Source organism: Protopterus annectens, chromosome 3.part0, assembly GCF_019279795.1.
Source record: "Protopterus annectens isolate FY-2018-M chromosome 3.part0, PAN1.0, whole genome shotgun sequence".
NCBI lineage: Eukaryota > Metazoa > Chordata > Ceratodontiformes > Protopteridae > Protopterus > Protopterus annectens.
In genome coordinates, this window is record NC_056731.1 from 1,006,939,848 (window position 1) to 1,006,956,952 (window position 17,105).

A 17,105-nucleotide genomic window follows, 5' to 3' on the forward strand; every position below is an offset into this window, starting at 1 on the left:
TAATATTATATTATATATTATGCGTGTGCACACAAGCATACCAACATATTTCATCTTTCCTTTCATTTGGCTAAGGAAAGTGAAACAGCAGTAAATAACATTTCTTTTTGCCTGCACAGAATATGTTAAATGAATATCAAGAGAATACTAAGCTCATTCCATTACGCTAAACAAACTACCAAAACTCCTTTTTGCAGGCAGATTCACATAGAATATTACCATACTGAATTATTAGCATTTAAACACTGTGGTATCAGCAATCATGCTAAAGCAGTAAATATCTACCATTTAGGATACTAACTAGATGGACTGTGGAATAATATGCTGTTTCTTCATTTACTGTTAGGGGATACTGCATCACACATGCCACATGTTATATAGAATTTTCTCGGGTCTATATTATAATATTGACTATTAAAAACAGCGAGCACCTTTACATCGACACAGTTTACTCAACACACTAAATCTTGAATGGCCAGAACAGTGAATTTTTTCCCAGGGAAAAAAATCGCTGGACCATTTTTGGAAATTTGCCATTTCCTCCACTGTAGTGCGAACTCGGAGTTGGTATATTTAAGTAAGGGAGGGTGGGGGAAAGACCCCCAATTTATTTTGTTTGTTGGTTTGTTTGTTTTTTTGTTGGCCCAGTGATTTTTTTCCCTGGGAAAAAAATCACTGTTCTGGCTGTTCAAGATTTAGTGTTTCGAGTAAACTGTGTCAAGATAAGGGTGTTAGCTATTTTCAAGAGTTGATGTTATAATATAGACCCATTTTGTCATAGTGTCCACAAGTCAAACTGAAACTACATAATGCCTGCTATGCCTGCAATACATAACATACTCAAATATGCCTTACCTGTGTTACTATCTATGAAATGACTAATCTGCTAGAAGCACAAAATAACACTTATTTCACTAAACAATACATCCTTGTTAAAAAAAGTCACTTTCTTTGCATAAAAAATGAAGCTGTCTGCCTTCTTTATGAGTGATAACAAGATTAGTATTTATTTCATATCTATTATAAAACCCGGACTGACAACCTGACAATAAACCACATTGCCAAGCACAAGTACTTGAATCACCAAAAGGGTGAAAACTTCAGTTGTGATTTAACCCCTGCAACCTGTATGGTGGACATCCCTCCCATACCACCTGAACATATGCATAACTACTCTTTGGTACCACCAAAAAAATAGAATCGAGGTAGAACTATCCCAGTGCAATGGAATCACTGAGGGTGCACACTAGAGACTACATTGGCAGTAATTTTCTGTGGGAAAATCATCAGTGTTTGGTTCTTCACCATATTGTGATACAGGTACTTGAACCTCGAGAAATTTAATGTAGACCACCTGTCAATATACTATTCATTACGTAAATTATCACACTATGACAAGCGTCCAGTCTGGTGGACCCCAGCCATAAACAAACTCTACAACAAAAGGAGGAAGCTACTACAAGATAGAGCAAAATCCTTAAAAGGTAAGACACCCCTTATCACTATAAGTAAAAAAAAAGAGCCCCCCTCATAAAATCATCCAAAGCAATTTCGAGAGAAAAAAGCTAAAAGACTCAAGGGGACATCATGATATGCTCAGAACTTCAAATAGATCAAAGATTGAAGATTACTGATCCTACAGACATTGCCAACATACTGGCTTCAGGTGCAAAAACTTCTCCCTCCTCCCCCCAAAAGGAACACAGCATCCATGGGACCTGATGGTGTCTTAAACCCACAGCTAGGACAGCTGTTTAATCAAACTGCAACTGTGGTCCCACTTGCCTTATCTGCAAAGCCATGGAGAGGATCATAATGGACCTCATAAATAAAGACATTGGAAATTTGCAGCTTTGGATCCAACCCAGTTTGGCTTTGGCAAAGGAAGATCATGCCTTTTAAACTTGGTTGACTTCTTGAAACAGTCACCAAAGCCATTGATGAGGAAAGGCAGTCCATACAGCCTACCTAAATGTTAACCCATACATCACAAGATGGGTTGCAAACTGGCTGAGTGACAGAACCCACAGAGTCAGAGTTGCTGCTTGCATGTCAGACTCAAAGCCTGTCACAAGTGGTGGATGACTGCAAAACGAAGCCATAGTAGAAAACACATCTGACACAGATATCCTTCAGAAGGGTCTCACAGAAACGGATAACTGGTGCCAGGGCCATGGCCTAAAGTTAAATGCCAAAAAATGCATAGTTAGCTACCAAATAGGTGGCAATCCACTGAGCACAGAAAAAGTTATCAGGGACCTGGGGACCCAGGTTGATAGTAGTCTGTCATTCGACACCCATGTAGCTAAAGTAGTTAGGAAGACCTTCTACATTGCCCACCTTATCATGAAGGGATTCTCATCTAGATCAATACTCATCACTCATCAGACCAATGATTGAGTACAATGCCCGACACTTGCAGCAGCTGGAGAGGCCACAAAAGTTCCTCACCAAAGGATAAAGGCTCTCAAAATCTGTCCTATGCTGCCCGACTGAAAGAACTCCAGCTCTATTCAGTCGCCACCGCTTGCTCAGAGGTGACCTTTGCCTAACATACAAGGCCATGTCAAACCCAGATTTGATGAATATGCTTCACCTCAAAATCTAGATCCATCAGACACAAGGGCAAGGACTTAAACCTCACACACGGCTATTAAATAGACGTGCTGGAGGGATAGATTCATCACCCAAAGACTCCTATGCTGTGGAACAAAATCCATGTGAGGCAGAGCACCTCGCTGGCCTTGTTCAAGAGAAATCTTGACCAATGGATGGATATACCCCAGGGATTACCTCAGTGTCACTGCTCGACAGAGGCACATATAGTTCCCCATTTTAAGGTGGTATTAAGGCCAACACGAATGCTAGGGCTTGCAAATGCCCTCGGGCAGATAGCCTAGTATGAACCTATGAACCTATGAACCTATGACACATCATGAATGCATTAATACCTCATGTATATTTCAGTTCTGTCTATCAAGTAACATCTCTAAATCTTGCCATTAGAAAGCAACAACTTTCCAAAAATGAAGTCCTGGTTTTCAAGAAACTACTCAGCTATGTCGCATACATTCATCATTCAAAAGAATTGCCATTACAATTTTACCCATATTAAGCAAAATGTCTGAAGTATTTTAGGAGACATTATGTCATGATTGCAATAAAGTTTTTTTTTTTTTTTTTTTTTTTGTTTAACATCAGCAATTCCCAAACTAGATAAAACAGGTACTCTGTGATTCATAACGTTTGGCAGTTCCAGCTTACGTACTCTGAATTGTTATTTACATCATCAGGTCATTATACTTAACTCTGTTCATTATAAGTTAACAAACTTACCCAGTCTATATTATTCAGTACATGACAGTCCTTCGCATGAGTATTCTTCCTAATTTGCTATGAAAAAAAATATTTTACCCTTTGTGTTGATGAAACATACTATTTATATGGAGTGAAATCCTATTAAAATATCAATATTTCCTGTAGCAGAACAGAGAATCAATTCTCATCTTAAAGAAGAAAAAAGGTCCTTGATATGCCTTCCACTATCTTGCTTCTCATCTTGTAGAAAGGGAACAGCTGGAAGTACTCCTGTGTATAAATTATCACTCCAGATGTAGCACCTTCCTGATGAAGCTCTTAGAAGATGATAGTCTGCTAACTTATGGGGAAGTCACTTCCAGCACGCACTCTCATAAGAACAAACACCATTATTAAGGCATGATAACAGTTTAATTAAAGAAGATTTGTGTTATATTTTCATTTTCCCAGATCCAAAACTAGCTCTTTGGATATTGTGTTCTTCTATTGCTACTCTACAAATGACCTGTTACATGGTTAACTAAAACATATCTATTCAGACGATAATAGCTGTCATTCAGTATATGTTCCTTTGAGTTATATAATGGATCTGTAATGGAAAGTGAAAATATCTTTAGAGACAGTGGGAAATGTTACTACATTTCAAACACTTTTAGCATACATCACTTTTATATGTGTGCTCCTGATGGAGGAGAGAAATTAGGCAGTAAATAATAATGGGCCTTGACTAGGTACTGATAAGACTTAGGAGAAAAAACACACAATATGAGATTAATCATCTGTTTGTATGCTTTGTCACTGATTTTTCCCCCAATTGTCTGAAAAGTCAGTTGTTTTCAGTCACATAATCAGCTGTTCAAATAATGGAAGCAAGCCTGTTTTCTTTATGATTTTGAGTTATATTTCCTGAATTGCAGCATTCCCTTCCGTAGGACCTTTGAAAACGGGCACATACCACAGATGTACTCTTTATGCACATTGACCCATTTAGTGATATCATTTATGGAAGATAAATGAGACTGTGGCTGCTCAAATGAATGAGCAGTCTTTGCCTTTTAAAATTTTCAAAATTTCAAACCTTAAAAGGGAAGTCATGCCTGGCTACTAACTGTTTGTGAAATGCTAGCTGGGTATGATTGCTTTAGTCATGGCAGCATGCTACCTGGGTATGATTGCTTTAGTCATGGTAGCATGCTAGCTGGGTATGATTGCTTTAGTCATGGTTGCATGCTAGTTGGGTATGAGTGCTTTAGTCAGGGCAGCATGCTATCTGGGTATGATTGCTTTAGTCATGGCAGCATGCTACCTGTGTATGATTGTTTTAGGCATGGCAGCATGCTAGCTGGGTATGATTGCTTTAGTCATGGTAGCATGCTAGCTGGGTATGATTGCTTTAGTCATGGCAGCATGCTAGCTGGGTATGATTGCTTTAGTCATGGTAGCATGCTAGCTGGGTATGATTGCTTTAGTCATGGTAGCATGCTAGTTTGGTATGCTTGCTTTAGTCATGGCAGCATGCTAGCTGGGTATGATTGCTTTAGTCATGGCAGCATGCTAGGTGGGTATGATTGCTTTGGTCATGGCATCATGCTAGCTGGGTATGATTGCTTTAGTCATGGCAGCATGCTAGCTGGGTATGATTGCTTTAGTCATGGCAACATGAGCATCTAAGCTACACATGCTTATCCACTTTAATTTATCTGGTCAGGACTCAGCAAAAGTTTATATATTTGTGTTCCAGTTTTTGCTGTTACATCTTCTAACTGCTTCCACTGTGACTCTTCAAATTACAACTAGATGAGGAACTGTCTTGACAGGCATCTAGAATTTAACCCCAGTGAGGAAAAACTAAATGTAAATAACAAGTCTATGGCTGCACAATCACAAAGAAAATGTACATCTGTGCAAATAAATGAATCACTGCTGGCGTACACTTAGAACAGTGGTTTCCTCTGAGAATGGAGATCAGGAAGTTCAGTTCTGTTAAGCTGGACTTCACAAGACTGAATCTTGCTCATTTTGCACTCATCATGATATATGGTAGCCTACTGCGGTGGTGGTGATGCGGTAGCATTGTCGCCTCACAATTATACGTTGCCCATTCGATTCTCGGTTAGAGCATCTTCTGTGTGGCGACATGCGTGAATGGGCGTTCCTTCGTTGAAGGTTGTGCATTAGGCCTGGCAAGCCAGCACATAAAACTCTACTGCCAATCATTAGCGGACCGGAATTCCGCTGTGGTGACCCCTAACCGGGAAAAGCCGAAAGACACAAACAAACATGATATATGGTAGCCTCTCTAATCATTGCATATTCAGAGTGCGTGGGCAGTAAACAATTAGATGCATATGTTCATAGGTAAGGACTAGGCAGCTGAACATGGACCATTTTATATCTAGCCAATTTCCTTTTTGATGTTTGAATTAAATTATTCTGCTTTGTGTTTAATTTTCTTTACCCGTCACATGATCAATAATTATGTATTATTCCTGCTTTCACTTGAAATAATTATGTATTATTCCTAGTGAAAATAACTGGGATCATTCCATAAATAATTTGAAAGAACCCATGTGCGGGGTAGAGGATTTAAGAGTTGCCTCTGTTGTTAGCAGTACAGGGGGCAGTCCTGGGGTAAATATTTGACTATGCACCCTAAAATCCAATTTGCACTTGAATATGGACAAGGATGATCTTTGTTTTATGTGAAAAGGGAGTTTGCTCCAAAGCAGTGGTATTAACTGAGAGATATTCCTGTCCCTGCAAATCATTCTGCAAATGTTGCAGAACAGATTTTGTTCCCTGAACAGAGTATTTTAAATGCCATTTGACTTGCTGTTCTGGGGTAGATCCATCAGTAATGGATTGGAGGATGCCTTGCACGCCAGGCACAAATCACCTCTTAGCAATCTGTAGGATACTGAATCTGGTGAAAGGGCTTTGAGTCCATCCATGTAGGATAAATATTGTCTAGGCCTTGCATCCTTCTGGTAAGTTATCTCTGTATTTCCTTTGATATTTTAGTTTGTTTTTATTTGTTTGTTTGTTTTTTTATTGTCTATGATTTTTCATGCCACTGCACCATATTGTATAGTAGTATTCTGCCTAGAATGTTTACTACACTCAGAATTAAGGACTATATCTATAATAGTTTTTTTTTACATGGGCTGGCAAGTTCTTAACAGGGTAAAGCTTTGATATGTGCATTCTAAAGTAGTTGGTAATTGTCATCAAGGATAAAACACAATAGTTAAGAAAAGTTATGCAACAATTTAGGATTTAGAGTCTGCAGGAGACTTTGACTACATTGCTTTGTTTGACTACCTTTAGTCACCCCTGCTCACGGTCTGCTGACATTTCTGACTATCTTTAGTCATCCCTGTTCACTGTCTACTGACATTCTTAACTATGTTTAGTTACCCCTGCTCACTGTCTCCTGACATCCTTGACTATGTTTAGTTACCCCTGATCATTGTCTGCCAGCATTGATGCTCATTTATGACAGTAATAGAATATTTAACTCATAATCAGGGTTTCAGAAATTCAATGTATATATAATTTGTGTACATTCTAATTCCTGCTACGTTTTCTGAACAATGAAGCTCAAATTACAGTCAGTATAATGCCAATCATTAATCAATAAAAGAAAAAAAATGTGTCCAATTCAGGGATATTCTGTGAAATCAGGGACAGTTGAGAGGAACAGGTATGGTCTCCACTTAGCACAAACAGACTCACACATACACACACACACACACACACACACACACACACACACACACACACACACACACACACACACACACATACACCTGCTCACACACAACATAATTTACTTACTTACCAGATGCACTGTAAACACAGCAAACTATTCAGCACTGTATGCTATTTGTGTTTTAGCGCCAAGAATTGAGACAATGAAAAAGATGAAATTGGAGTTGTCTCCTATCAGAGCAGTGGACAGGACACAGATTTAATATTTAAAATCAGAGAACTCTAGCAAATATAGAGTGCTTGAGAGGCAAGGGTACCATTATATTATAAGTCAAACTATGGCTAAGAAAAGAGAAGAAAACACTTCCCCTACTACCACTACTATAGTTATATATTTCTCCCTTAGTCTACTCAAGGTACCATCCACCCATTTGGCCTTCTTACAGTTTGTGCAGTTTACTTGAGGTCAGCCACCTCTGGTGTTTCCTCAGTGCCAGGCTGTCAGGGGATACTAGACACTGCCTTCTCCCATACCAATGCAGACTCAGAGGATTCATTGTCTAAATCTTCACCCAGGAAACAAAACTGATACCAGGACCCTTTAATGCCAGTTTCTATTTGTGCTTTACTTAATTTATATATTTTTTTCTTTATGAACTTGGTGCACAGAACCCCACCCCCTTTCTTTAGGTTTTGTGTATTTTGGTTCAAATGGAAAGTTATTAGCGATCTCTTCGATGTCATGGCACCTGTCAATATATGTCTCTCTACTTTGTCTTTCCTTCTTTAAGTTGCTCTGTCTCAGTGTGACTAAACATCCTTTTAATGTATATTTTTCTTCTCTAGATAGTGCTCTGCATTTCTGCAAAGGACTTAAAAAACTCAATTGTATTTGTTTTTCTTACTTACGCATACTTGTTTTCCTAGAGCCTGTCACTGTTTGAGATTTTTGTCTTACAGAGAGAAATGTGTTTAAAATTCTGACCAGGTACTGTTTCTTCCTTATGTACTACCCAAGTAAATTCCTTCAAATAACTATGCTTCTCTTTCACAGTAGTCATCTACTGGTTAGAATACTCAATTTCTGTGACTTTCTTGTTCAGGGTGTTTATTTTCTATACTGCCTAGGTTCATCCCTATAGAATATGCCCTTCATTGAATGATCCTTTCTTTTCAGTTCTGCCAGTCATGTATTTCCCCTGCTCTCCATACTTTTCTGGATGCAATGGCACTTCCATTCCCTGCTTTGTAAAATGTTCAGGTTACAATATTTACTGGCTAATGTATCTCTGTTCACTGGTTCTCATCTGGCTGACTGCTCTGTCATATGCGTTTGATGGCATATTTCTTTAAATGGTATAGGACTGATTTCATTCTCTCTCTCCGTCCTTCCCGTAATCCTTTTCTCTCTTTCTCTCTCTGCATATCCATAACCAAATTTCTGTATCATTATGTCTTTGGGCTTTATGTGATTCATGCATTCTTATGAATGTTTCTGATACTTGATCCCAAACACCATTTTTCCAGGCTTACCCAATTTCTGGCTCCCTTCCTCACACTAATAAGGTGATATAGCAAAAATGAATATTTTCTTCCCATAAACTATACAAAATTTTAAAGTGGAAAAGTATTTCTCTATTAAAACGCCATGCGTTAAACAAGAGATTAAAGAGACAGATTGAGGCACCATAACAAACACAGTTTGTATTTCTATTTGAGAAATGGGGTACTGTTTGCCATCTCCATAAATGCAGACTACCTCTCTTCTTTTATTGTAAGGGTCATATTTTCACTTACATACTTCATATTTATAAGTGTAACCATATTATGGGAATCAAGTAGCCCTCCCAGCTTCCTAACAACTAACACGATGCACTTAATTAACTTTTGACAGCACCAAAGCAGAAGACTGACTCTGCTATTCTGGCAGTTTATTTCAGCCTATAAGCTCAAAATTTTTAGCAGCTTGCTTTGCACTGTTTACAGTTTTTGCAGGTAGAACAGTGTTATTATTCCAAGTACAAATTCTGGCTACATACCCTTTCGTCTCCATAATGAAAAAAAGTACATGTACAGTTTATACTTCCTGTTTGTTACCAGTATTTCAGACAGGCATTACCACACGTCTAGACTGTTCAATTTTAAAAATAATTTTGCTGCACACCATTCTCCCTACCAGTTCAAAAAACATTTAGCATTCTTTACACTTTTTTTCATAAAGTATCGGGCAAAATCATTTAAAATTTATCAGTGGCATTTTTTTTTTCATTTCACTTTTAGTATGTTGATTCCCAGGTTCTAACTATAGGTTGACTATGTGCTTTATATAGGATACATTAAATATTACAGTTTTATTAGATGAAAATGTCCACATATTAAATGTTCAGCTGATGAATAAGAAGTAATAAAACACTCAGAGCTAACAATAGTCCTGATATTCAGACTGTTCCATGTCCAAAAAAAACTTTAAAGGTCTGCAGATCACAGGACTTATATTGCATCTCCGTCATTCCAGTTCCATCCCTTTTGCTGGGCATACCATTCAAAGACCAAATGGGACGTTTTGAGGTTTTCCCCATGGTTATTTGTTTTACAGGTGAAACTGCCTTTGGCATAGCAATGGACTTGACTATCCTCACCATAGTTGACCTGCAGTTATTAACAAAACACAGGAACAAATTCATACACACTCCACATGAAACTTCCAACTCATGCCATACCACACTATTGGACTGATGCCTCTCCAAATGGAGAAAAAAAATGTTCTTAGTCAATGGTCCTTCATGTAGCAAAGATATAACTTCAGATATAGCTTCAGATCCCTTGTGGCATAATAAAAAACATGCAGTATATATTCACCATGCTCACCAATGTGAGTATAAAGTAATGCTCTAGAAACCACTTTGTTCCAGTCCTGAGGTGAATACTGGCACCCAATTCAAGAACACATAACAACTTGGCAATAACTGAAGATTATCTGATCATAATTATTTGCAATGCATGGAGCTACAGTTTCAGTTTTAATAGTCACAGAAATAAATGTATAGTATCATGAATTCTTTTACAACTTTGAAAGATGTAAAACGCTTATCACTACCACACAGACAATGGCAAGACGCTAAGTGTTTGTGCCTTTCAATGCTATCTAACACTTCAATCTACAAAATTTTGTGACATTTAAGAATATAACAGTATTTAAAGTTGTTTTAGCTTCTTGTCACTGTTATGTGACAGTGGGCACTGGTCACCATTATTGCCTAACAGAAGACTATTGTTTATGTTCAGCACCATTCTTATATCAGAAAGGTGGTTAATAAAGTTGTCTTTATCACAAATTCAAAGCTTAATGATGGTGATCCATGCACTATACAAAAATTACTATTCACAGCATATGCATTATAGCATCTTTAGGTGGACCTTGCAACAAAAATAAGTTAACAAATTAATACAGTGGGTTCCTTTTGTTACTTTCTATCACAACATCACAATGGCTACTTCACAATTCAAAGTCAATGTATTTTGCACTTTATTAATGCACAGTACCATTCTCTGATGTTCTGTTATACACAGATTGCTGTAATATCAGATTGTGTGCACCAGGATAAAGTTTTATGTGTAAAAATTTGTATTATGCTTTCCAAGAAAAGTAACATACACCATCCGTGTGTTTCTTATACATTTTTGTATAAATCAGCTACGAGTTGCTGCTTCATTTTTTGTAAGCGTTCATGTCTCAAAGAAACTGCTATCTTGGCCACATAGTATTTAAATAGTGAGGCCGAAAATCAAACCATTTCTCAAGTTTACATATCAAAGTTATTAGAATAATGTACTACATTTATAATCACACAAAAATTACAGATCACAGGGAAGCAGGGACCTCCTCACGTAATAATGTAGAATGTATCTGCTGTCTTTCTTATGGTTTGTCATCTGAAAGGTAGTTTCAATAATTGTTTTGCACAGCGAATGCAGTCAAATTATGCCATTAGTGCATATTTTATTTGCAGATGAAAGTAAACAATATTAAGTATCCCATATACAGAATATCTGCATTTAGCTATCACTGGTGTTGTCAATCCTGTACTATTATATTTATGTTCAGGCTCAAGTCCTTTTAATGTAGCAGCAATGCAAATCAAGTATTTGATGGCATTACATTACAGACTAAGAGTCTTTGTTCAATCCTCATTGACTTTATGCTAAATAAGGATTGCTAAACTATACTTTCAAGGTTTGTTGTACTTCCTTTCTTATAGTTACTAGTACTGTCAGAAAGTTAAGCACATAAACACACACCTGAGAAAAATAATGGTTTAAAAAAAAATCTTACCCTCTACAAGACATGGTCCAAATATTCTAGACTACACATTTTTGAGTAATATTTATACTAGATGGAAAAGCAGTAAGAGAAATTCAACATGTCCCTTATTATAGGTCGTGTAAGCTTCATACATGATAGCAGTTTTTGCTAAAAGTTAATGAGTACAGTCTTAGAGAAAAAAGAAGCATGTCCATATCTCAAAAACTTCATAACAAAACTTGATGTAATAATAATTCAGAGGAAAAACGGGTAGTTATTTTTTTAAAGGGGGGGCTCCAGCTAAGGATCAAATGCAAGGATATGTTTGAATCTAAAACATTGATGAAGGAGACATTTAGTGAGGATGATGTCTTCAGGAATAATTGAAGAAGGTGTCTGCTTTTACACACTGTCAAGATGACAAGGTAAAAGTTCAGTGGAAAAAGTGTGATAACAGAAAATGTTTTAGTGCTTAGGTTTGTTGCTTTGAAAGACATCAAAGCCAAAATATTAAACGTTTCAACAAGATGACATACAATGACTGAAAATTTCTTGGCATAGAAAAATAATGCTCAGTGATGTTAATAAACCCCTGTCAATAACAGATAATGCATTAACATCTGAAGTCAGGAAAAAAGTTCAAGGGGAATTGGAAGAGTAAAGCTGTCATTTGATAGTAAGTGGCAGCTCTAAAACAGGTTTAATTCCATTAGAATGTTTGTACATTTACTAAGATTTACATATATGTTTTTACATTTGCAGTTAATGTAGAAATGAGATAGGACGCATTACTATTCTCAGATGATTATATTTTAGAAATAAACTACCTAGCTTTGAAGAAAGCTTTTAATGCTAGAGTATATTAATCTATCACATTTTCATTGACCACCAGGCATACAAATAATTGCTCAGTCATAAAACTGAAAATAAACTCCAGGGCCATCACATCAGTAACACAAAGAAACTCACCGCAATAGAAGTGTTAGCATCACCGTGAATACTAGTCAACTACATTGGAACAGTTACACTCCTTTCTGTAAAGAACCCCTGGCTTGTTCCATTTGCTCATGAAACTAGAGTTTCTGTAATAACATCTGACCTGAATTTCAACACAACGTTCCTCAGATAGTTACCCTATTCTAACAAAGCTGTAAGCAGTGCAACACGTTTTCTAAAACTTTCCTGTATTTATTAATAATAAGAAAGCTACAGTAAAAGTTTGGCATGAGCCATGAAGAGGCTCAGCATAACGTATATACCATGCTGTTTATGCAATGCAATCTGATTTTTGTATCTTCAGCCCCTCGACACATTATCGTACCTCTGCTGACCATTCCGCTGCAAAATCTAAGTGAATGACAGAAGAAATCCATAAGTGAAAAATAATGGTAGTGCGAGTACTGAAGCACATATACAGTGATCGACACATCACGGGTGAGTACTTTACAAGGATGAGAGAGAAAAGAAGGATCGCAAGTCATACACTATATGGCCGGCCTATTTCGGACCGGCCACTTACCGTGCTTCTTATGAGATTGGGATGTTAACAGCACTAAAGGTTGCAGCTGTGGGTCGAGGACCCATTTCAGTTATTACAGTACAAATAAACACAAACAAGTGGAACAAGTGAACTATTCAGAGTAAGGGGACGCTCTGCCATCTACCAGGTGTGCTAAGATGAGAAGTTGTGCGTTTAACCAGGGGCGCTGCACACCACAAGGCTGTCCTTTGCCGCTCGCACGGCCACCGCCGGCTTTTTAAGCAGGCAGCGGCTCTACTTCCGTGGCTCCGGAAAATTGTCTTGTATGGGTCTATACAACCAAGTAGGGGTGACACTGGACTAGGGTGAAGTTAATAGGTCACTTACCGCAGTGTAGTCCACTTTTCTTGTCAAACCACTCCAGCTCAGGTTGTGTGTGCATGGATTTCAGATAAATGTTAGCAGCTTTGAGACAAGAGCTAATAGGAATTTGTCCCGTATATCGTCCTAGTACATCTCCACAAAAAGGCAAACCATATTCCCTGTCCTGATCCGAGGTTTAGGTAGAACCAGTACATGAGTCGTCTATTCAGAGATAATGCAGAATATCCTCTGAGTTGAGTGCCGCTGTCTTGTGAAAAAGAATCGTTATTAGTAGGGGTAGTCCAGTCAGCAAAACGGAGGCAAACCCCCTTTATGGGCATCACACGAAGCTAAATCCACGAGTGTTTCTACTGCTTTAGTCCTTCCGAGCTGATCTGTCTGCTGTGTCTGTGCAGCTGTGGCACATTGAGCAGAAGCTCCTCTCACACTGGTGTGTGGACTGGACTACTGACGGACGGACTGTTGTTGGCAGGTACCCCCGCCCCTCTCCACCATGCCTCATCCCCCACATCCTCATCAAACAAGAAGACCATCAGTGCCTTCCTCAGACGGAGGAAAGGAGGGCAGGTCATCGCATAGCCATTACTGCATGAGACTGCTTCTGGGACACTGCCTGTGCAAAACGGACTTTGCTGGTATAAAATCGTAGCCTGGGGCTAGGATAAATGCACTACAGCTAAAGAAATGTATTAAGAGACTAGACAGCTTTATCCCTGCACGAAAGTGTTACGTAAGTAATGGGATTATAGTCCTCAAAAGCAAGTTGTCGCTTTTGCAGAGCTGGATTCCGGACCTTATTTATGTCTGCAGCTTTGGTGATTGCAAGTGCCCTGCTCATTAAACCTTCAGCTGCATGTTGTCTTCCCTTTCCAGGAGCAGGCAACGTGAAATAGCTCTAGGAAAGATGCTGAGCATTCAATAACTGGATCCGTGTACCGTGAAACTACTGCTTGAAGGAGTCCATTGTAACATTAAACTGGAATTTCCCTGTATATCCATTCGCTCTCTAGAGTACCTTCACAGCCACTCCGCATGTTCATATTTTGCCTTTATAATTCAGCAGCTACAGCCTTCTATAATAAAGAGTGTGAAAGGTCATAATGATCGTGCAGCAACCAGGGCGAGTTTTATTTATGTATCACCTTTATTTAATGCTGCATTTTGAAAGACTGCCTTTTACATACATGTGCACAGAATCAAAAAAGATTTTAGATGATGAGCTCAACACTGGCATACTTTCTTCACGATTACACCTCCTTTTCTGGTAGAATAATTTCGCAGTAGTCAATACATTTTTTTTCTGTACAGTCACATTTTAGCCTCCCTTTCTATATTCTGTATCAATTCAGGTTTTGTGTGCTTGTGGCTTCCATAAACTATAATATGGTACCATGACAGGTGCAAACATCCAAGTAAAACGGGATTTCCTTCGCAAATCTGGTTGATTTTATTTAGATCGTTTAGTTACTGTGCAGAATGGTGAACAGCGCCTAAGCACTCTGATGCTAGTTTTAGAAGTATAGGCAATGAGTTTCAAAGTATTGGTGGTGTGTGTGTGTGTGTGTGTGTGTGTGCGCGCGCGCCAGAGAGAGAGTCAAAAATCTTTAAAATTCTCCTGGTTTTCAGGGCTCGGAGTGTCCTTGATTTTTGTTAATTCTTATCCCAGTGTGAGTTTTTTGCCCCTCAAGAGGGACGATTAGTTGTGCAATGCTTGGCATTAAAGTTATGTGCTATTATTCGACAAAATTTAAGTAAAACTGACCATTATCTTCCTTTAGTTTTCTAAATGAACATGGTCACTGTTTTAAGAGCTTCCCTGAGGTATGACATTTGATTCCGTTGATTTCCATCTTCGGTAGTGATCAATGAGATAAAAAGCCACAAGAAAATAGACAATCACAAAGCAAAGAAATGCATTGAGTTAAACGTGTAATAAATGCATTGATGATTCTTAAACTTGTATTGATCTTCTACGCAAAGAAAGACTCCATTACTTAGAGCGCATTATTTATGCCTGTTACAAATGCTTAATGCATATAGAAAGGATAAAGATTGCATGGATGGTACTGGCAAGAGAAATAACACCACACTCTTCTGGATTCTTATTGAAACAGTAAAGGCTCAACAATTGTTGATAATTTCAGCCTGCAGGTAATGCTTTGCCTGTAGTCCTAACGCTGTTATACTCGGGCATCAACTATCAAATTTAGCCTGGCTGGCATATATTCATCAGCTATCACCAAGAATATCTTGTCTGAATTATTAATCATTTTCTACTTAATTATCACTGTTTAAGGAGGTATAGACTGTTGATAATATTTGGTTGAACAGCAACAATTTATTTTCAACACCAAGTAGATGAGAGGTCAAGATAAATTACATTTGATCCTAATGTCAATGGATGAAAGGTCCTAGATAGATACAGTTTTGGCATTGAGCTATTTGTATATATATATATATATATATATATATATATATATATATATATATATATATAAACATTTTTGGTGGAGGTTCAGTTTCAACTTTAACATTACAGGAAAACCCCTGTTGCTCATCCTAAGACCACCATCTTACCACAGGATGCCCTTTACCACAGGCCAAACAGTTGTGGATGAAATGATTAGACAGTTGTATATACTGACCCTTGTTTTTAGCCTTCCCTCTGAAACCGACCTGATCCAGTAAAAAAAAAAAAAAAAAATCGCAGGTTTCATTAATTTAAGAAAGTATTGCTCTGGCTAAACTCTGATTAAGTCAAATGAGCAAAATAATAGAGGAAGATTATTTGTGAATTTATTGTATTTTAAAGCATTGTCACCTCACAGTAAGACGCTGTCCGGTTCGATTCTCAGCTAGAGCGTCTTCTGCGTGGAGACATGCGTGAATGGGCGTACCTTCGTTGAAGGTTGTGCGTCAGGGCTGGTAACTCGGCACATAAAAATCAACTACCAATCATTAGCGGACCGGAGTTCCGCTGTGGCATACCCTAACTGGGAAAAGACGAAAGACACAACAACAACATTGTATTTTAAAGCAAAAACAACTGCTATCAGGTAGACTAGAAATTCAACATATTTGAAAGAAGGAATCTTTTGTTGCACAACATTTCTGAGGACGAGTAGGACAAAGATATAGCATTGTTCTTATTAAAACGGTATATATATTATATAAAAATTTTTGGTGGAGATCCAGTTTCAACTTTAACATTACAGGAACACCCCTGTTGCTCATCCTAAAACCACCATCTTACCACAGGATGCCCTTTACCACAGGCCAAATGGTTGTGGATGAAATGATTAGACAATTGTATATACTGACCCTTGTTTTTAGCTTTCCCTCTGAAACCTACCTGATCCAGTAAAAAAAAAAAAAAAAAAATCACAGGTTTCATTAATTTAAGAAGGTATTGCTCTGGCTAAACTCTGGTTAAGTCAAATGAGCAAAATAATAGAGGAAGATTATATGTGAATTTATTGTATTTTAAAGCAAAACCAACTTCTGTCAGGTAGACTAGAAATTCAACATATTTGAGAGAAATAATCTTTTGTTGCACATCATTCCTGAGGAAGAGAAGGGCAATGATATAGCATTGTTCTTATTAAAACGTATCCCACAAGTATTACATCTTCTAAGTCAATTTCAAATGGAGAAGAAAGATCAGGTGAATAACTGGAACACAAAGCCAAACAGTAAACATAAAAATGATGGCCAATAATCACAGATTTGTTCTCAGTGCTGCTAGCATGACAGTACCGACAAAGAGCAAATATAATATGTTCAGTAATAACTACATTCTTAAATGTAAGTCATTGATTTTTTTCCCTCAATTAGGTTTCTAAGAGGAAGATACTGAATCCTCAGAAAAAAAAACTATAAGAGAAGAAAATACTATAAAATTTTACAATA

General features: G+C 37.8%; 1 long non-coding RNA gene across 1 annotated transcript in view; it reads right to left on the reverse strand.

Moving 5' to 3' along the window:
- The window catches only part of LOC122796659, a 2,068,910-nt gene extending 2,054,246 nt beyond the window's left edge, over positions 1 to 14,664 (reverse strand). The window contains exon 1 of the long non-coding RNA XR_006364003.1: positions 13,200 to 14,664. This is a non-coding gene — a long non-coding RNA (uncharacterized LOC122796659). The remainder of the gene's footprint in view (positions 1 to 13,199) is intronic.
- Positions 14,665 to 17,105: the final 2,441 nt, after the last annotated feature.